The following is a 23,275-nucleotide window of genomic DNA, read 5'->3' as shown; positions in this document are numbered from 1 at the left end:
ATTCAACTCTAGTTTCAGTGACTTCAATGAACCATGTAATTTATTCCCATTTCATACTTAAATCACGAATGATGAGGTGTCTTTGTTCAATATTTATGTGAACCTTCTGTTCATTACCTTTGCTATCACATATTTAGGATGTTAAAGAAAGAGCATGGAGAATGAGGTCTTAGTCATACACTAGCAAAAGGCCAAATTCTGTCACTTGATAATCATGTGCTAGCCCAACAGCAAAGATCAAAAACACTGTATTATTACTTACAGGTCTAGGGATAGTAGCTTGGGATTTATTTTTTATTCAATGAGAGGAAAACATTTTAAAACATTCTTGTTCAGCCCACCAGTGGCCAACAAATTAGGAAAAATCTTTATTGCTCATCTGCTCTTTCAGGTATATTCTTGTTGTTATTAATGCTTTTTACATAAAAGTTTCTTTAAATTTTAAAACTTAAAGTCATATTGTAGAAACATAGCCAAGATACTTGACTTCCTCAAAGCTTTAGCTAAGGCTTACCAAGTCTTTGTTTCCTGGGTTCATACAAGATATAAAGTTATGCAGTTGATTGTCATTTCGGATGCTGTGTTTGGGTTTCTTTCATACAGAAATAAACTTTACTAAATTATTTTATTTTTAGTTTAATTTTCCACATTTAAAACAAGAGAAGAGCAAGACAAAAGCCAGTGTACTGCATTCCTGTTTATTTAAATTCAGTGGTGATTATTAGTTCATAAAAACACAGTTCTGAAAATAATTAGTCTAATGTTGTTACAGAAAAAAATCTGGTAAATCTTTCAGGTTGTAAGAACAGCTTTATAGCTTCAGTAACTATGTTTGTGAAGTTGGGTTTTATTTGGTTGTTAAATACGAATGCTGAATTGACACAACTCTTAAGTGCAGTGTGACTGTAATATTGCACATTAAAATAAAAAAAAGGCCACTGTTATGTGAATTTAGGCATGTATTTAAAATACTCAGGATTCTCAGAGCAGTTACTGTGCATTTCACTGGTCAAGTAAATAAAACAATTGTGAGAAATTCGAACACAACCTAAAATATTAATTAAGCTTCCGGGGCCAATTTCTAAGAAGCTATGGAAAGTGTGCCTTTCAAATTTAGTGTGCCTTTCACCAAGACATTGAAGCATCATAGGCTGGCATGCCAGTGGTTGCATAATTACTAAAGAGAAGACACTTGCCAGGTTTCAATGTAAGGCAACTAAAGGAATGGTTGGCTAGAAGCACAGAAAGATTGAGTTATACAGTATCTATCAGATGTCACATTTTTATTTGAGTCAATCTCACAGATCACTAACCTTCAGAAAATAAGTCTTAAAATCACAAGCACAGGCATTAGAGCTCTCTAATATCTTAAAATATATTAAAAAACAAGTTCATTTCTTTCAGATGCAAACTAATGCACTTCACTATATAATTTTGTCTTCAAGAAAACCTAAGTAACCATTTCATATTCAAAAACGCCTATCTGAACAGATTCTTAGGATGTACAGATCTTATACTGATATTCTTTTCACACTTGTGAACATGGAAATTCATAATTTCTTGACATGACCCATAAGCAGTTGCCTTCCAGTGGTATATACTGTATAAAACCCCAGGTATCAACACAGATCTGTAGAAAGTTGCACTTTGATAGCAGTCTCTATTTGACAGCAGTCTTAATTTTCAATGTCATTACTTTTCAATATTATTTTATTGTCAGCAAATTGGACACACCTTCTTGCCACACTTTTTTTTTCCTCACAATTTGCAGTACAGTTATGTCCCATGCAGGCATTAGAATAATAAATAATATACAGAATTTCAGGGAATTTTTGAGTAAGTATTATGACAATGGAAATAATTATTCTTAATTTCCTTTTTCATTTTCAGTGAACTTACTTAGCATCTGCTTTTGTATCTGAACAGATCATCCCATGAAGCTGTCTATCTGTGGATGGTAAGGAGTGAATTTCTAAAAGAAAACTTAAAATATCCTATATGCTTATTGTTAAATACATCTTTTCTCTTTTAAGGTTTTCAAGGGTCTGAAGAAGTCCACACTTTTAAAAAGTTCTAAGTGTTTGATATTTGCAGCAGTATAATATATGGAAATAAATATTTTGATTTATATAATAAGCTAATCAACAGAACTCAGCATTTTTTTTTCATATCTGTTTTTTTCATGGTCTCCCTGTTTCTTCTTGTATCTTAACATAAAAGAATGAGATCACATGTTCAGTAGGGGATTTATTATATACACTAGAGTGACATCTGCATCCCTGAATTCTACCCAGTACAATTTTAGAAAGCTTTGTTCAAAGGAAAAATTAAAAGGAGGGAAAACTGCAATGATTCAGTCCTTTAGGAGATTTAGACTTTGCTCATTTAAATTATAAAATAACAATGCTAATCAGGTTTGTGCTGTATTGGACAGGAAATTAGAAACAGAATGTGAGAGGCAGAGGCCACCAAAAGTGTGGGAGGCTAGCCAGACTCTTCAGCACCGGGATGCTCTTTTATTAAATGAAGAAACAGACAGATGAGGAAAACCTTGCAGTGCCTAACAAAAGTTAAAGGCCAAGAGTTTTATTTGAAGTCAAAATATAACTGTCCAGATCAGTTAAGAAAGTTAAAAAAGCAGCAGTAACTTATTTCCTTCCTGTACTCCTTAGTCCCTCAATATAAGCTACAAATATGAGATATTTTACCCATCTGCTCTTTCAATTTTGACAATATACAAAAGACACATTATTAGCACTTAAAAACAAAGTTCAACCCTGAGTGAAATCTGGAGTCATTTTAAAAGACATTTTGTCCAAATGAATCCCCTCAATCCAGCAGGATTTGGAAATGCTATGTATTTATGTTTAGAGTCTATCCCTGAAACACTCCTGTGCCACTTGGACTATGCACGACCAACAGACTTTCCCTGACAATTTATGAATATGGATGTCCTTTCTCTCACTGGACTTGTACTCTTTCACTACTAGTTATGGTCCTATAATTATACACCTTATTGTAATTATAGTTTTAAAATAATAATTTAAAACTCTAATCAGATTTGCTTTCCCTTATGTTTGTGTCTCTTTATTAGGAGTATGTTAGTAGGGATGATGTCTTTATATTTCAATTTATATTCTTAAAAATAAATAATTTATCCTTTCAGAATTTCGTAAAATATCAGAGGATGTCATTATTCATGCATCATCTCTTATTTGTGTTCTTGAGCTGAGAGCTCACAGGACATACACTATTATCTCTCTGTAAACTATGTATTTAAGGCCATAAACATATGAGGTAAAAAGAGGAGTTATTTTCCAAGTGTTCTGGAAAAAATACCTTCTTCCTTATGGTATACTTACTAATAGTGTTTTCTGACTAGAAGTTTCTTTCTAACAAACCAACTATTCATTTGTATGTGCTTGACATTACTGTAAAGGTCATCAAATAGTAAACAGAAATGCATTGCCAGCTAACACTTCTAAGCAAGTCTTTTAATATACTTATGTTGGTACTGAAATAATTTCTCAGGAACCCTGTTCTTCCTAACAAATAAATATCATACTGATAGTAGGAGGCCCTCCATTTTTCTTTTTGTTAGTTTTTTATCTCTTTTTCCTGAAACAATCCAAAACATTCATTCTTCACTCTTCATCTTCATTCTTCTTATCCCATCAGCTGTGACTGCTGTACATGCTGAGCTTCAAGACTCCTTTTTTACTTTCAGGATAATGGTATTAGTAATAAAACGTAAAGACATATTTCTAATCTTTTTTTGCACAAAGTCAAGGCCTAGCAATATTGTCAAAAAGATAGGAAAAGACAGGAAAAACCCTCTCTTGAATCAATCCTCCTACACTCAAGTGCTTCTAGAACAAAAAGTTATGAGTACCTGAGTGTATTCTTACACTGTAACATCTTCAGAAAATAAGCATATTATTTGGATCCCATCTATCAGAAATTCAATGTTGATTATTTACCTCCTGAAAACCATGAAAAATTAAGGGAACAATAACAAGAAACATCCAGATCTGAGTTTCTTCTCAAATAGATTGCTTTTCCTGGCTTACTCTTCCTACAGGTATATTTTTTGTTTCTTTCAGGAGAAATTTTGAATAGTTCATTAGACATTATACATATGTACAACTGTGATCCATGTACAGAGAGATTAAGACAAATGCACTCAATTAATTAATCTTCAGAGAAAATCTATTTCTTACTAGTAGAATTCAAACACAATGAAAGCTGTCCTACCATTCTCTTATGGACTATCTTTTAATGGGAAATATTCAAAATTCCTTCCATCAGTCACTATTAATGCATCTCACATATTCATCAAACATTGTGTGGAAATATAAACAGAACTTATTTATTACACCTTCAAATAAACAGGTACTAGACTTTTATCCTGGGGAATTATAAAGAATGTTTCATCTCCCACTGTAGAGCTAGCTACACTCTTTAGTTGAAGAGGTGCTGTTTTAATAGGAACTAAGCATTTCTTACAAAAAAACTGATTTGTTGATCAGTTAACCCAAATACATAATCTGGTTCTTAAATACACAAGGACTATGAAATATGTGTTATTAAGTGGGAAAAAAATCTGCCTGAAATGAATGGAAATCCTAATTTTGTTTAACATTTTGATGTTGCCTCTGAATATCTTTAACATCATCTTGCTAGAAAAACAAAGAAAATCTATGTAAGAAAGGTTGAGTAATTTTTTCTTGATGTTTCTACTACTCCATCTGTTGATATATCAGTAAATACTGAAAAAAAAGCTTGCTTATATATGCACTTTCCAGTTCAGACACCTGGAAGAAAATCCAAAATCCTTTGTATTGATGATGTTTTTGTTATTAAGTATGAGGTATCACTTGAGGACTTTTTTTTCTACTTTCTTCTTCCTTTTCTTTCTCTTCCTTCATTCTTTCCTGTACTACAGACCTTCTAGGTCCTATTGCAGATAGTCACAGAATCTTTTTAATAATGTTTTACAGCTTAAAGATTCTGATTCCTTTGTTCATTAGCACGCTGCAATTTCCAGCTACTTGCCACTAAAATCACTTAACTTTAAACTCAGTAGTAAGGGAAAATAAAGCTTTCTTTCTCTGCTTCTTGTTATAGCTGTGGTTATACTTTTGTTCTTGTACAAATATAACTTGAATGGTTTTTATTGTTTATCCTTAAATCCTTTGTGCCTGACCTAAGCTGAGGTGTTCAGAGGCTTAAAAAGTTCTTCACAAATGTACAGCAAAAATTAATTTAAGTTGAAGCCAAAAAGTTTACAAACATTTCTCTAACAGATATTGTTTGGCAAAGTGTTATCTATAATGATAGACTTAATTAAATTTGAGATTTTCCCTTGTGTAAACTATTCAAAAAATGAAGTATTAATTTCTTTTAGGTAAATTAGAGACTTAAATAAAGACTTGAGTCTTTAAAGAAGACTCCAGTAACTTTACCAAGTGTCTGCAAATAAAAATACTCCTGGAATGTCAACAAATCCCAATAGAGTTCCACCAAGAGTTCTATATGTTAATGTGTATCAAGATGAGTAAATGACTCTCTGAACTAACGTAGCCCCTTCCCTTTGTCTTTTTTTTTTTTTTTTTGACTAACACTATGGATTGTAGTTAGTGATTCCTTCTTCTCAGTCTTCTCAAGAAATTGTGAAGTTTGAGATCACTATTTCAGTGCTCTAAGCTACAGTCTCAGGAGTGCAGGGAAGGAATATACTGAGTATATTCCTTCCCTGTACTTCAGAGAAAGTGCTTTGGACTTTTTGGGACACTTTCTTAAAATGTGTTTACTTGTAGTAGAATATACCCATTAAAATTTCCTGTCTTTTCACAGAGATGAAAAAATCCTGGCAATACAAGGAGAAATTCTCATTTTACCAGGAGTAAAGAACTCCTGGAAGTTGCTGAAAAGAGAAATGGTCTTAGATATTTTGCATATTTCATAAAGAAGTACTCAGAAAGTGGTTGGGATATGTTCAAATGAGATAGTGAGCTGGAATGTTTTGAAATGTGAGGCAAAGTGAAGAAAAAATCCCCACTTTGGCCTCTGATTAGAATAATTACTCATGGTGCAGATTGCCACATCTCAGAAGAACCTTACAAGTGCTAGGATAAGCCAACGCTTTGAACTAAGGGTGGTTTATCTTTGCTTGTTTCACAGCTGGTAGATATTACTCAACCTGTTTTTAAATCCTTACAATGACAGGGTGTGAACACACTTAGATAATTTTTTTCCATTCCAAAAATACTCCATTTAGAAGATACTCCTTACAAGGGCATAGCCCCTTTGCCTACTGCTTTTTCCCTGTGTCAGTAGATTTAGATGATCAGTTATCATCATCCTCTTTAAAAAAAAAATTATATAATTGAAGATTGTGACACTGCTTACACAATTTTTTTTGCACGAGGTAATAACTCTGAATTTTCTCTTATTTTTTACATACTTTGTTATAAAACTTCTTATATTTGTCTATCTTCTTTGGAGCATAACTCTGTATTAATCTGTGTGGCCTATATTGTGTATACTGCACCAGGTGATAAACATCATGACTGTCAGCACAAGGAGAATCACTACCTCTTCCATCTTAGCACTTCTGTAATGAAAAATTGATTCCCAGTAGCCTTTTAACATCATCTTGTTGTCAATCTACATTCAGCCTTTACCACAGCGCAAAAAATGCTTACATTATTTCTGCAATACTGCTTTATAAGCAGTTACTTTTCAAGTGGAATTTTTTTCTCCCTAAATCTAATGCATTATTCTTAGCTCTTTTGAAATTTATTTCTATTATTTTAGTCTATTTATCAAAATCAATTGATTTCATGTTTAGTTCTGTACTATAAAGGGCCTGCTGTCTCACAGTCCTGAATGTCATATGTAAACTTTCACTGATTTATAATTACTCAATCAATCATATGTTTAGCTTAAATAAAAAATAATACTGAGAAACGTACTAAATAAAATAAAGAAAAATCCGTACCAAATCATGTTTGAAACCAAGCAACAATCTTCTGAGGTTTTAACCAGCTGTGACCTCTCTTAAAGTAGTAATATCTAAGCCATAATTGCTTAGTTTGCTTATAAAAGATGTGGTGCATTCAAAAATTAAATAGAGACAGGCAACAGCATTTCTGCTGACTATTCCTTATCCACAAAGCCAATACATAGAAGGAAAGGAAAATGAAATTGGTTTGACACGATTTGTTCTTCAAAAATTATTGCTGACCATACCTTATCACTTGATTATCCTCCAAGAACTTACAAATTGATCAATAATTTGTTTCAGTACTTCCCAGTATTAAAGTCAGACTAAAGTGTTTACAGCTCCCTAGGTATTGCTTCTCCCCTTTTTTTAATGATAGGCACTGCATTTGACCTTCCCTGCTCTTCTGGGGCCTCAACACCATCCACAGCTTTCTAGAGATATTTGGTAATGGTTCATAGATTGCTTCAGCTAGTCATTTAACATTCAGAGGCAGATTTCCCAAAACCCTGTGAATTGCAATACATATAACTTTTTGAAATATGATTTAGTCCAAGCTTCTATTATTCTTGTGTTTCCATACTCTTGAAATTAGTTGAGCTATGCATATGATTTCAGTTAACTTTTAGAAGACAAAAGCTATGTTGTTCTTTTCAACAATAACATTTATTTGTCCAACATAACAGCTGATAATTAGAGTTGTGTTTTCCCTTATCTTTTTTTTATACCTTTTATTTATCTGCAGCTTTTAAAATAAAAATATCAGTTTGTTTCCATAAGCAGTAAATGTCTGACAGGCATTTATATGCACTAAAGTACTGAAAACTGAGCCAGTGATAAGAACATAATTCAGAAGTTGCTCAACAGCAAAAAATGTGTATGCTATTAATATTATGAAGTTTCTGTATAAATGTAAAATTATATTTTAAACTGCTTATTTTTTAATTTTCTTGTTTCTATTCAACTTAAATGAGTCTCTACTTCATGCAACGCTTTTGTATAGAAATTTAATTGTACAAGAAAAAAACTTCAATTTCAATATTATACGATTTGTAACCAAAACACTTAATTTTTGTTTTTGAACAATGTACCTCTTCTCATTAATAGAAAAAATGGTAATTTTTGTGTAATTATGTTGGTTGATAACATTTTGATACTATTAGGAAAATAATTTGGTTTTGTTTCACATTTTAAGTGTGAGTGCCCCAATATTTAATACTAAAAGTTCTGGATTTCATACTTAGAATAAATACTCAATTTGAGACATTGGCCTTTCATATCTATGAAGCAGAACCTAACAACCTAGAAAAGATTTCTGAGCATTGGCACATGTAGTAGTACTGACTCTAGTGTTAAAGTCTGCTGGAAAGTATTTGTCTTAGAAAATAAGAGGCATTCATACAAAGGGAAACTCAGTCTGTTGAACCATAGCTTGCACCCCGCAAGGCTGTTTATAATGCAATAAGAACAGCTTCACTGCACTACTTTTTACAAAAAATGTTGGATATTCTTGCATAATGTCTGAAAATGCTCACTAGTTAATTAGGCACAGATAGACCTATCATGCTCTCATGTAATCTCTCCCCAGAGAAGGAAGTCCCCTGAATCCTCTGAATCACTCAAGAAAAGTAAGTGAAACTGGAAGAGGAACAAAGTGGTGTAAAAGGTCCTCAACTGGCCCAGTACAGTCTGACAATATAATCCATTGAAGGATCTTGACATATGTTTCATATGTTCAACTAAGTCACTGTTATGAAGCCGGCATTAAGCACTGAAATATCTAAGAAAAAAAAATTCCATAAAAATGACCACTCTTAGGCAAATCTTGATTTATTTTATATCACTTATCCACTGTATCACCTTTCTACTTATATTATTGTATCACTTTTCCACTTGTATTATTGCTTAGGTAGATTGTTTCATGCTGATTACTGCCTTAGAGAGACCTAAAATTACTTTGCATGAACATAAATACTGGCAAAGCATTAATAGATGAGTCCATTTAATTTCTCACATTTACATCCACATTTGTGAAAGCAATCATATTCTTCTTGTGTCCAGAAATGTATGATACAGATTGACAATCTTGGTTGCTATTACCCAGCTACTACCAAAAATCACAGAATTGTTAGGGTTGGAAAGGACCCCTGGAGATCATCCAGTCCAACCACCATGCCAAGGATCACCTGGAGGAGGTTACACAGGAACATGTCCAGGTGGGTTTTGAATGTCTCCAGACAGGGACAGTCCATGACCTTACACAGCAGCCTATGCCAGTCCTCTGCCACCCTCCATGCAAAGAAATTCTTCCTCATGTTGAGGTGGAACTCCTTGTGCTTTATTTTATGGCCATTACTGCTTGTCCTGTCACTGGGCACCACTGAAAAGAGTCTGGAACCATCCTCCTGACACCACCTTTGAGATATTTTCAGGTACTGATGAGATCCCCTCTCAGTCTTCTCCAGACCAAACAGTCCCAGCTCCCAGAGTCTCTCCTCATCAGAGAGAAGCTCCAGACCCCTGATCATCCTTATGGCACTCCACTGGACCTTCTCCAGTAGCTCCTTGTCTCCTTTGTGCTGAGGAGCCCAGAACTGGACACAGCACTCCAGGAGTGGCCTCACCAGGGCTGAGCAGAGGGGGAGGATCACCTCCGTGACCTGCTGGTCACACTCTTGCCAATGCACCCCAGGATGACATTGGCCCTGCTGGCCACAGGGGCACTGATGGCTCATGGACAGCTTGTGACCCACCAGGAGTCCCGGGTCCTTTTCCACAGAGCTGCTCTGTAGGAGGTCAGCCCCAGCCTGTGCTGGCACTTGGGGCTGCTCCTCCCCAGGTGCAGGACCTGACACTGACACTCACCCTTGCTGAACCTCATCAGGTTTCTCTCTACCCAACTCTACAGCCTTTCAAGGTCCCACTGAATGGCAGTGCAACCTTCAGGTGATGTTATGGCTAAAAACATTCTTGTAGTGAAATTCTCTGCTGTGTGATAAAACAGATGTTAATGTACTTTCTCACAAGAAGTGGTTAGACCCTCACGGACCTGGAGCTCTCATGAAATTCTAGCAGAAATTTTTAGTACATACGTTGCCTTCTGACATCAAAAATTGTTTTCTTCTATTTTAGTTCTTTGCAGAATTACATTTAAATCATCTATATCTTAAAAGATATTTAAAACTGTTCTAAATGTCTTTTCTGTCATTCTACCAGGGTAATGAAATTTTCTTAAATAAATTTAGAGAAATTTACTTACATAAATGTGAATATTTTTTTCAGTGAGTTCTTTAAAAGTAATATTATAAGTAATATCTATTATTATTTACTGTAATGATATAAATATCATAGAGCTGAGGTGTTTCAAGTTTTGAACTGTTATGCTTTGGTTTGGTCTAGAGAGTGACCTTTTTTTAAAGGGGGCATAAATGTTTTTAGGAAGGAACATTGTTCTTTTTCCTGAATTTCCTAAGAGTCTGTAGTGAGCTGACCTGGCTGGATGCCAGGCATCCACCAAAGCCTTTCTATCACTCCTCTCTGCAGCTGTACAGGGGAGAGAAAATATAATGAAGGATTCATGAGTTAAGATGAAGACCAGATGAAATCAGCCATCAAATGCAGTCATGGGCAAAAAAAAACTAGACTTCAAGATATTAATTGAATTTGTTAATATGAAAATCAGAGCAAGATAATGAGAAGGAAATATAGACCTTCAAAATACCTGCCTCTCTTCCAGCTCTACCTCCTCTAAGTCAACAGCACAGAGAGACAGGGAATAGGGGTTATGGTCAGTTCATCACATGTTATTACTCCCATTGCTCAGGGAGAGGAGCCCATCTCCTGCTCCAGTGTAGGGCTCTTCCCATGGGACACAGTTCTCCATGAAATTCTCCAGTGTGAGTCCATCCCATGGGCAACAGTGTTGCCCAGACTACTGCAGAGGGCTATTCTTTCACAGGGCGCTGTCCTTCAAGGACAAGCTGCTGTAGTGAGGACCCCTCTCGCCGTATGCCTCTCATGGGGTCACATCCTCCTTTCAGGCATCCCCCTCCTCAGAGGTGTGGGTCTCCTCCATGGCTGCAGGTGGATCTCTGCATCTCCATGGGCTTCAGGGGCACAGCTGCCCCACCACGGGCTGCACCACAGCCTGCAGGGGAATCTCAGCTCCAGAACTCTCCTTCTCACTGACCTTGGTGTCTGCAGGGCTGTTTCTCTCACATATTCTGACCTCCTCTTCTCTAGCCTCAATTACAACTGTGCAGCATTTTGTTTTTCTTCTTAAATATGTTATCACAGAAGCACTATCATAATTTCTAATTGACCCAGCCTTGACCAGTGGCATATCTGTCTATGATGCTGCCAGAGATTTGCTCTGGCAGACATAGAGGAAGCTTCTAGCAGCTTCTTAAAGAAGCCACCCCTGCAGCCCCTCCTGCTACCAAAGCTGGACTATACAAATCCCATACAGAATCAAGTAGCTAAATGAAAGCCTTTAAAAAGCCTATAGAAAGTTTTCTCTAGAAAAGTTTTTGTGGTTTTTTTTTCCTGTTGGTTTGTTGTCATTCTACTTACTACTGGTGATTAAAACTGAAACCAGATTTAATTCAGTTCCCATATAAAGTACCACTCAAAAGTTGTGGAGTTAAATGTATTGATTTCATTTACACACACTGTTTCCCTTCTTCTGGTCTTTTTCTTTCCAATATTATAGCCACAGAAAAACTCATAACTAGCCTTCCTTAATTCCTTGCTTCCTGCCTTCCTGCCTGCCTGTTTCCTGCTTGCCTTCCTGCCTTCTTTCCTCTCCAAGTAGCTTTTAAAAAGAATGTCTACTTTGACTTTTTTTTTCTAAAATGCATTCTAGTATGAGTATAGACTCAATGTATTATATCATTACTATCTTAAATCATAATTATCTTAAATAATTCCTCCTATTGCTTTGAGTTAATTAAAGAAAAAGCTGTGTTTTTGCAGGTTTCTTTAATGCAACAGCAGCCCTAAAAGTAAACAAACGTAGAAAACTGAGTCAAGAAGGAAGTGGACAGGATAGTAGATATTTAACTGAGACCTGTTCATCAGAGCCCTTAGAATCTAGGGTTACTCTTGGTGATTTCTGGACTCTGTTTATTACTCCTTTGTAAGGAAGATTTTTGAGATGGCTACATCTAAAGAAGATAACACAACTTTTTTACAAGAAACAAAAAAAAAAAAAAAAAAAAAGAAAAAAAAAACCTGGGAATAAAAGAACCTGGGAATAAATAAGATTCCATTATTGACTTTAGAAATGTATGGTGTAGATGAGATTGTCTGGTAAACTTCAGGTCAGCACTGTAGTATTCATTAAATCCCATGAAAATTAGTAAACGTAACATTGTGTTGTGACAGGTGTGCCGGGTCAACTTCCAGCTAGCCCCTTCATGGACTGTGCCTAGCGTGGCCGGCCCTTGCCTGGATTGGCTGAGGGGGCAGCATAGCAGGGCTGCTACAAAGCTGTGAGGCAGCTCCCCAAAGTACTGGGCGTATCTGCACCGAGGACCCAGACGAAGGACAGGGAGGGGTCTTCTGTGTGGTTTCTCAAGGAGTTTTAATCCAGGAGAAGGGTCAAGGACAGAAAAAAACCATCAAAAGCATGCACTAACTTAAATACAGGGAGAGTACAAGGGAAGGTTACAAATTTTGTTCCATCGCAAGGAACCTGGAGAGGAGCACAATGCGGGGAATACAAAGTTCCATCTGTAGGGAATAACAGGGGAGGAGAACAGTTTGAATAAACTAATTGGGCCTCAGGGGATACAAGACTGGCATGGAGGGTTCCAGAAGTAAAGGTGGGGTTACAGTGACAGACAGGGGAGGAGGGCAGGGTAACAGTGATAGACATGAAAGGGCCTGGAGTAAAGGACAGGTCTGTGGGGAGATGGACAAGGGAGGCGGGAGGATACAACTTGGGGCCAAACCATTTTGGCATGGGGGTAACAGAACAATCCATTAAAAATTGCAAAAGAAAAGCACACCACCACAGTGTTGTGCACAAGTAGGTATTTTAAAGCTACCCATGCTGTCTTCTTTGTAGGAACTAAGGTAGCAAGTCACAGGGACAGTTATGACCAAAGATACTCGCCATCACAAGGCTGCAGCATAGGTGCAAATCAGAAATGTTTTTGTGCCTTCTAAAAGTGCCTGTGGAAGAAAGTTATACAATTCTGTCAATCAGCTGGGGAAAAAAATAATTTGGGATAGTTTGTTATATAGAAAAAAATTGCATCTATTTAATTTGTCTTGTGAAAGAATAGTAAACAAATATTTAAAACAGGAAGAATTCCAATCATTACTACTATGGGAAAAAACAGCTAGTTGTATTGATTATAAAAGGACAATTTACATCAGGCATTTAAAAATATAATAAATATATAGAGAGCATCTAAATTATATATGAGATTCCAAATTTAAATATTCATACTGGAATATACTTGGGTAGAATCTTAGCCAACCCCAACTACTTCTGACTATGGTGCCTGCTCAGCTCTGTTCACAGGCATTTTTTCCTTAATGAATTGTCAAAGCAAGCAACAGAAAAATCCAGAGCTCAAGATAATGTTTAGAGTAAAATATATCCCATTCAGAGACAGTCATTGTAGTTTTTATATTTTACTGAGTTTGCTTGCTGGTTTTGGCAGCAGGAAAGGACTGCAAGAGATGCTTCTGTGAGAAGACACCAGCAGCTGCCCCCAGGCTACACAGAGCTACTGCCAGCCAGCTCTAAGGCTGTCCCGCTGTTGGCCAAAACTGAACCCCTCTGTGAGATTTGTAGTCACTCTCTGATAATATATTTAAGAAAATATAAAAAATCAGCTGTGAAACAGCAGTTGGGAGAAAAGAGTGAAAATATTTCAGAGAAATGGCCCTTTAGATGCCAAGGTCAGTTGAAAAGGAGGGGAAGGAGGTGCTCCAGGTACCACAGTAGAAATTCTCCTGAAGTACATGGAAGTACCTGCTACAGCAGGGTATGTCCTGAAGAAAACTGGAACCTGGGGGAGCCCACACAGGGACAGGTGCCTGACCAGAGCTGCACCCCATGGAGGGGAACACCTCTTGATTCAGGCCTACTGTCAGGACTAATGATCTTACGGGGGATTGATATGGAAGCAGTGTGTTCCTGAAGACTGCACTCCGCGAAAAGAATCCATGTTGAAGCAGTTCTTGAAGAACTGTAGTTCCCAGAAAAGACCCACGTAGGAAAAGTTTATGAAGAGCTTTCTCCCCTGGGAGGGGCTTGGGGCTCAAGCAGAGAAAGAGAGTCAGAAGGAAAAAAAGGCAGAGATGAAGGGCTATGAACTGATATCAACCCCAATTTCCCAACCTTCTGGGAGGCTCAAGTAGGGAGCGAAGGGTAGAAGAGTTAGAAGTGAAACTGAGCCTGTGAGAAAGGAGGAGTTGGGGAAAGATGTTTTTACTTCTGTTCTTATTTCTCACCTTCCTCCTCTGCTGCAGTAAATTTGTGATAAATTAAATTCATTTCCTCTAGCCAAAGCTGTTTTGCTCATGATCCTGAGATTAGCTCAGTTGGTTAGCGCATGGTGCTAACATCACCAAGGTTGCTAATTCAATCACCATATGGGCCATACACTTATGATTTGGTCTTGGTTATCCTTGTGGGTCTTTTCCAACTTAGAATATTCTGTGATTCTGTGTAATCATGAGCTGTCTTCTTTCCTTATCTCTACTCATGATCTTTTAATTGTGTTTTCTCCCACTGTCCTTTGGAAGAGGTGAATGGTTTGTTGGGCATCTGGTGTCCAGTGAAGATTAACCCACCACACAGACACAAACTGACTTTCAGGTCTTCTTCGGTGCTTATGACAGACTTGCAGCCGTGTTGTAAGTGCAACACTATGAGTTCTGGAGTTCTGGAAACACAGATTTCAAAATTCACCTGGGATTCGAGCTGTGTACTTACAACTGTGAAACAAACTATAAAAATTTCATCCCATCTGCTCTCTCTTTCCTTTTCAAGTGATACTCATGGTGGTCAAGCAAAAAAGTGTTGTGGTAGGTCCATCTTATTATATTATAAATACTCTCCAACATTTGTTAAAGGTGTATATTGTACCCAAAATTATCTCTGAAGTAAGTGAAAAAGAAAAGGGAGAAGACAGATGGCACAGATTGTAGAAGGAAAGCTGAGAAATCATACATATATTCTACAATTTAGTGGAAAACACAATGAAAAATTCTTGCCTGAAATTTGTAGTGAAATAAAATAGTAGGATATGAGAGAGGGCAAAGACAGCTCATGGAGTGCAATGCAATAAATCATCATTTGCTGATCCAATAGAAGTACATGGGAGCAATTACACTTTGGCAGCTATTTTATTTTTCCCTTATGGAGTTTCAGACTTATACACTAAGATAGCTTTCATGTGATTAAAACTTGCACCATGTTTAATTTCCTTCAAAAGAACAATCATTTTAAAAGGGAGAGAGAGGGAGTGAAAGAGACCCACAAGAGAGTGAAATAATGCTGGGGGTGGAAAAGGGGCAGTAATTTTGCCCAGATAATGTTGTCATACTTTGTAAAGCCTTTAATGCTGGAATTTATTTATTAATGATGCATGGGTTATTACCCACCATCTGTCTTGTGTTAGCAGTGGGCTGTTTCAGATTATGGTAATGTGTTTCTGATTTGAGTCGTGTTGAAAGCCAGAACAAGGCATCTCATGTGCAGTCCTCTTTGAGGCCTGCTGTTTTCAATTCCTCTTCACAGAATGGGCTTTTATTTGATTTGTTATGGGGATTTTTTCTTCTGTTGCCAAAACAGCTGCAAGCCTGGAAGGGAATGAGACACAAGGCCACAGCAAACTTGTTAGCTCATAAGAGAAACAGAATGTTCCAGGAACAAAAAGGGGAGCTGAAGGAAAAGGGAGAAAGAAAAAAAGATGAGGGGAAGAGAGATGGTAGGAAGGGACAGAAGAAAAGCAGTTAAGTGAAAGGATAAAGAGCTCTAATGATTTTTAGTTGGTTTTTCATATCAAGATCACATCAAAAAATGTTTTCTAAGGGTCATGCAGCAAAGGTTTTGTGTTTAATATCTTAGTTAACACAGAACGTCTTTATTTCTTATTCTTTCCTGTTTTTCAAAGACTTCAACTGCTTTTATGCTAGTGCAAAGCAGGAAATAAAACACTTACCCCAAATGAGCTTGCATCAAAAAGCTAAAAAATTCCAAAGCTAAAAAATCTAAAGCTAAAACCCTGGTCTCTTCATGTTTCTGATGTGGCATGCAGTGTGCCCATGGTAAAGAGATATAAAGACAAGGAGAAAAAAACAGCAGCTTCCTTGCTGAGAATCCTCATATTTAGGTCTCTGTCAGTCAGAATGTTGAGCTGTATTTTTGAAATTAAGTAAGCAAGTAGACAATTTCTCTCCATAAAAGTTGATTCCTCTTCACAACCCCTGGACTATTGATTTCTGATCCCAGGTGCATTTGTGATACATTTTTAATTTAGGGAACATTTTTGGAAAATAGCACGTGTTGTATAAATAAACATGTTTAAATTAAACCTTATTAAATATTTCACAGAAGTCTGTTGGTAAGGAAAAGTTGAACATTTCACATGCCAAAATGAAGTTCTTTTATGTTACATATTAGAGCAATATGCCATGTCATTTTCAGACCACAACATATGCTTGTTTCACGTGCATACATACACAGGATAGTACTTAATTTCTATGTAGAAAGTATCTTTGTTTACCGATGGAGAAACACTAGATAAACATTTCTTATTCTTTGCATCAGACTGATGGTCTCACCAGCAGTCTTTTTTCTGTCAATTTTGACCATACATTCTTCCATTAAAATTCAGTAATGATTTCAATTTTTTTCAAGGAAATAATAGGAAAAAAACAGTTTGTGTTTTGTTGTTGTTGTTTGGTTGAAGCTTTCTTGCTTGCTTACTTGGTTGGTTGGTTGGTTGGTTGGTTGAATGGGTTTGGGGCAGGGGTTGTTGGTTCTTATGTTTGTTTTGGGATTTTTGGGGATTTTTGGTGCGGACGGACGGACAGACGGACTACACTGCTACAGATGGATTGTACACTGTTAAGAACAAAGAGTGTGTAGGAAACTTCTATGCAGTGGAATTTCTGGCCTAAACCCAGTACTCTCATATGTTTTGCAAAGTACACTGACTTTGTTAAAGTCACAATGCCACTCACAGACACTTACTGAACTGTGGCTAAATTACTGCAAATCAATTTCTGGTCTGTACCAGAAAGTTCAGTTCTGTAGTCCAATTGAAGTGGTAGCTGGGTGTCAAAGTCTGCCACAAGCAGCTCAGAAAGTCTCCAGAAAACTATCTACAATGTAGGCATTTTGCACTTAATTATTTTCTTTAGAGTTGTTCAAAATAAATTGACAGTGAAGTGCTTTTCTTTTTTTTTGTTTATTTTTTTTTTTGAGCAGCTCTCCTTCCCCTTGCTTGATTTTTATGAAGCAAGATCTATGAAATGGTATCTTAAAATGAAAATGAAATGGTATCTTAAAATGAAATTATCTATGAAATCGTATCTTAAAATGAAAGGCCATCTTAAAGCTGATTTTGTGTTGAGTTTCTGTGTCATTTCTTAGTGCAATGAATTAGGTTGAAATACTACTCTTTAAAAGTCCTTTTAGAATGCACAATGATGTGATTGGACTTCCTTTTGTTTGGCAGAGCTCAACAGCTAGGAACAACTGCTAAGCTCTTGCTAACAATCTTCAGTAGAAACCTGTTTCTGAAAACAAACATAATGGTGTCACAGTGACTGACATTTCCAACTTAAATTGGCTATGAATGATCTAATCTGTTTTATCAGGCCTCTTTTATTTTAACAATAGGAAAATAAATGTATTCATTGGGGGGAAAAATTGAGTGAATGTTTTCTATACTGAGAATACAAAAGAAGGCAAATGTGGCTCTAAAGGGAAATTTAAATCTGAAGAGAATATTTGCCTTTTAGATGACTTTTTGGAATAGATAGGAACTTAGATACCTCAAAAAACCCTCAAACCCTCCACCTTATTTGTGTGTGGGGAAAAAAAACCATCAAAAAAGCACAGACACAAAGTACATAGAAAGACACAAATTGAATAATCCAAAATTGAAATCTATAAAGAGCATTGTAAATTACAATCTCTTTCTACACCACAAACACTTTAACTGCATTTGATCACAGCACATATGTATTCTGATAATAGTCTATACTTTGGAGTGAGATAATCCAATTCAATTTTTCTTGTGCAGTTCAAGTAAATATGGAAAGGAAGCCAAATGTGCCTATGTAAATCTCAATAATTTCATATGTTCCCTCACACTTCTTTAGTGTGTACAATGAATATTACTTAAGTGTTTATTTTCATGTGTATTCTTACTACATGGGGCTTCAGAGAAATTGATATACGTGAGTTCTGCTGACAGACAACAGTTATCTGTTAGGAATTAAAGAAGATTAGAGGACAAATACTTTAAAACAAACGCCTGTTTTGTACCAACATTGCTAAACATGGTCTTTCACCTGTTACTAATTTTCTTCATAGTATCAAAGGTTTTTGCTTGTTTGAACACAAGGGGAAAACAGCTATACCAAGTTGTTTACACAGAGCAAACAAGGGCACAAACAAAGAAGGATGTGCATGTTAATTAGGTATGGGCTTCAGTAAGATAAAAACTCACCATGCTCTCTGGAGTTTTCTCCACTGCCTGTCTCAAAGCTCAGAGAATCCCACTAATGATTTTATATGATTATTTAGTGGATGAACTAGATATGTTCTTTCTGATTTTATTCTCATAATACAGTCTTCTTTTCATCATTGTGTTGCGTGCAAACACCCTTAAACACTTTATTGCTTTTTGAAAGTTTCCAATGGGATTAAAAATGAAGCATATATGACGGTTGCTAACTTAATCAATGCTCCAGGTTTAAGAGCAGCCCTCTGCAATTCATACATGTCTAGCAATACATGAGATCAAAACACAATCTAATTTGAAAATGGTAGTTCTAACAGTAGCCAAGAGTAAATTTTTAAGAAAAGATTTCATGAAGAAAAAAAGTCATGAATACTGTCACTGGTTTGTTTTCTGACAATCTGAACTGTTAATCTTTCTGAGACAATGCTTATTTAGAAATATTTGGATTAATAGCCTTCATGTGGAAGTTTTATTCCATGGCTTACCTGCTCATTACTTGAATTATTTGTGTTTCTGATCTGCAGGAAATCTTGTGCTCTTCAGTTCCACAGTTCAGTTACATGTGCCATAGAAAATGTACTTAGATTTGAAAACTGATGTTTGTTAATTTTGATAGAGTTTTTTTCTACTTATTTTACAAGTAACAATATGCAAGCATTCTCTAGTTATGTTCATCATACCACACATGTACCTTTTTTATATGTCAAGCTAATCAGCCATCCTTTCACTCTGAGTTCTAATAAAAACAAACTCCACGCACTGAAGATACTGTAGGGCAGAGTGTGTATTTACAAGGAGTTGTCTGTGGATCAGACATCCACAATCCAACATTTGATTGGAACATTTGAATCCAACATTTGATTGGAACATTTGAATCCAACATTTGATAATCCAAAACCTGCAGGAGTAAAAAAAAAGGTATCAGACAAGATTCTGGTATGAATAGAAATTAAATTATACTTGCATTTGAAGAACGTGAATGATATTTACATAATCTTTAAGTATTCAAATATTAAAGAAACTGTAATAAAAGTCAACAGGAACTTTAACCTATTATTTTAATAAGTCATAAGCCTGCCCTCCTTTTGTTACTGCAAGTTTTTCAGAATCACAGTGTAAGTAAGTTCCTTTGCACTCAGACTAATACATAATATTTATACATAAATACAGTCATAAATTTACTGGAATCAGGAAAAAAAAAAAAAACAAAAACAATAAGCCACCAAAAAGCCAATCTACAAAAACAAAGAAAGAACAAACCAAAAAATAATGAGGAAGTATTTCAAACATATATTTCAAACATGACCAAAACTTGTGACTAAATGAGTGCTCCCACTTCTAGTCATCTCCTAGTCACTGGGGAAGAAAACAAGGAGATTTGTGGTCCTAATGATATATACAGGTCTAAGTGAAAGGAATAAGAAGACATAATTGTGGAAGCAACCATCACCGGAAAAAGAAAAAAGGGCAGTCTTTCATAACTTCATGGCTTAAACCTCTTACACTCTACAAACAAAACAAAATACATGTTCAGCTTTCTAGCATTTGCCATTTTGCTCAAAAATGTGAAAAACACTCTATAATTTTTCTTAGCTCAAGTACATATTTTGTCACGACTGACTTTAGTTACATCTTTTTTTTTGTTCTGTTGTGCCCCAATCCACTGATCCAAATATGATGTACACTTCTAACTTTATCTTTGTAAGAAGAAATTTTTCTTCTGAACTTTTATTCTTTTTTAAAGGCTTCAGCTAGTCCAGCATACTGATCAGTACTCAGATCATAAGAGGAGAAGGTAAATAACGAAAATAAACGTTTTCTTATGCCCATTAAGAAAAAGATATAAGATCTACAAAAACATGCAACATAATTGATTAGAAATGTGCATGTAAAGCATCTTGGAATTCAGTTACATGACGAGTGAATGACTATATTAGTAGGCTAATTATAACACTTCAATTAAACAAAATTATAAATTTGAATGCCTTCCAAACTCTGGTGTATGAATTGAGACCAGAAGAGGTAATTATATACAGAACACATACTTTACAGCTTATTTTGACAGACTGTAAAGCAGGAAATTTTAAAACAATGACTTTACACTCAAACTAATAAGTTTTAATGGCTCTGCAAGCCACAATCTCTGTAAAATAACTTTTCTGTTGCTAAGTATAAGGCCAATATATTTGCCATCTTCCTTTCACTTCAAGTGGTATGTACCAGTGTATGCCATAATTTCTCCAAGACTTGTTATGTGGTATCATATGGTTATGTGAAAAAGATTCTTAACTATTGGATTGGCATATCCTGTCCCTCCTCACCCCACCCCCAGCATGTGAACGGCAATTTTTTAATATGAAAAATGTAGCTCTATTGTGCACATGTGAATCTTTCCTTCTCTTTCCTAAGTTCCACACTGAGTAACAACACAGCCAAAACCTCTGAAATCTGGGTGGCAAAGTTGTACTTTGAAAGACAAACAGAGGTGCCCTTTATTATAGCTGGAAAATGCATGATAATATAGAAAGCCACAGCAGGACAAATTCTCCCTTCATAGGCATGTACAGAACTTTCATTGACGTCAAGAAGTTTTCTAGCATTATATATCTAATGGAAAAAATATGGCCCATTGTGTCAGCTACACTGCACTGAAATCCAGACTGACTTAGTCCTGATGGCACATCCCAATGCAATTTTCACCTTTTTTAATGACTCATTTCTATGTCCTTAGTAGATATTTTCACCTGTGTGCCACTATGTTTATATTAGATGTGAACCACGTGCTATAAAATGAAATTTAAATGTAATAAAAACTAAAAATTACAAGTTTTATGTTTGTGAGTTTCTGTTGTGGATGAAAAAATAATTCTGTGTACCTGAATTCCTTTAAACATCTAATTTTCCTCCAGATTTCCACTGACTTGCTCATATCAAACTTACTTTTGTAAATCCTATTTTTGAGGATATTTGTCCTGAGAATGAGCTTAGCATGGTTATCGCATGCTGTTTTTCCATCAATATAAAGTCAGATAAAAGCTATCAACTCCCCCTACAAACCTTGCCTTTCATCACACTAAAAAAATGTTCACATTACAATCCATAGATGCCTGAGCATTCACAAGGTGTTTTTAACCATTCTTCAAAAGGTGCCTTTAGGAAAGTACCATTCACAAGCTATGGAATCTGCTTCTCTACTGAAAATAAGTCCGTGTAGTGTGAGGGAGATGAATTGTCATTGTCATAAAGAGTCAAGGATACTGTTCTGTTTGCTCTACCCACTTTTTAGATAGGAGAACTAAACTTTTACCTTTAGGTAGGGATTGCATGAACAGCTATGCATATCAAATTTCCTTTGCGCATCTACTCAATATCCATAAAATGGGAATAAATGTTTTTTGGGGGTTGTTGACATGGAGTCACAGGGAGAAATGTTGGTTTTGGTTTGGAGAGTTTTTTGGTTGTTTTGTTTTGTTTTGTTTGGCATTTGAAGTTTTCCTTATTTATTTATTTATTTATTTATTTATTTATTTATTTATTTATTTATTTATTTATTTATTAGTATTCTTTATTTAAAGACAGAATATCTATTGCATAATTTGTGCCATTAAGTTCTGTCAGGACGTTGGTCAGCTCTCTAAAAAAAATCTCACATAGGAATCAGAGGAGATAAAAGCAGAACATTAAGCAGTCAGGGAACATGTGGCATCTACCATATTACATTTGTTAGGCCCAACGGTGGGAAAGGACCAATGATTTACTGACTGGGTAGAACACCTCCTCTCACATTGAAGGCTCACCTCTCACACATTAAAGGCTGTAAAAGCCTTTCACTAAGGCTGAATTGCTAATTACTTGGAGATCTAGCAGAAACCAACTATAGACTGACCAGCTGGGGTGAAATGCCTGCCAGAACAGCCACACAGACCTGCTTTTTTTGTCCAACTGGCTCAAAAAATAACAACTGAGTTTGGCAAAACAGACAAAAATCTAAAAGCTGCCACCAAGTTTAAAATGTCAGTAACCCAAAGATTGATGTCGCCATACTACAGGGTCAGAAATTATGTAACCTACAAAATTTGTAATTCTGCATGATCTAGTAACAAGCCTCTTGACTCAGAAAGAGATATCTAACTAGGAATGAGAATAATAGAGTTCTAAGGTGTATTTAACTCTTAAAATTACCACAGTCAACAGCAATACCTTAGATTTGATTAATGAATATCCTTATGAACTGCTGACTAAATAGTTTATTTTTTAAACCACCTCTAAATCCACATCATACTTGAGAATTTGTACCCCTTTGCCTCCAGAAGACTATTGGTTATTTTAGATTTATTAATCTAAATTTTTTTATTGATTAAAAAAAAACCAACAAAACAAAACAAAAAATTGACCTACTACTTACTGCTAGAAGCAATATACCATTATATGAGAGCTTTAAATTTCAAAGCTGCATGAGAAAATTTATATTAAGAAACAAAGCATTTTCTTGTAGCCATAAAATTTCAACTAACTAAAATCTTGAAATACTTCTTTATGTAAATAAATA

This window comes from Geospiza fortis, unplaced genomic scaffold (assembly GCF_000277835.1).
Source record: "Geospiza fortis unplaced genomic scaffold, GeoFor_1.0 scaffold12, whole genome shotgun sequence".
Taxonomy (NCBI): domain Eukaryota; kingdom Metazoa; phylum Chordata; class Aves; order Passeriformes; family Thraupidae; genus Geospiza; species Geospiza fortis.
This window is presented reverse-complemented; position numbering follows the sequence as displayed.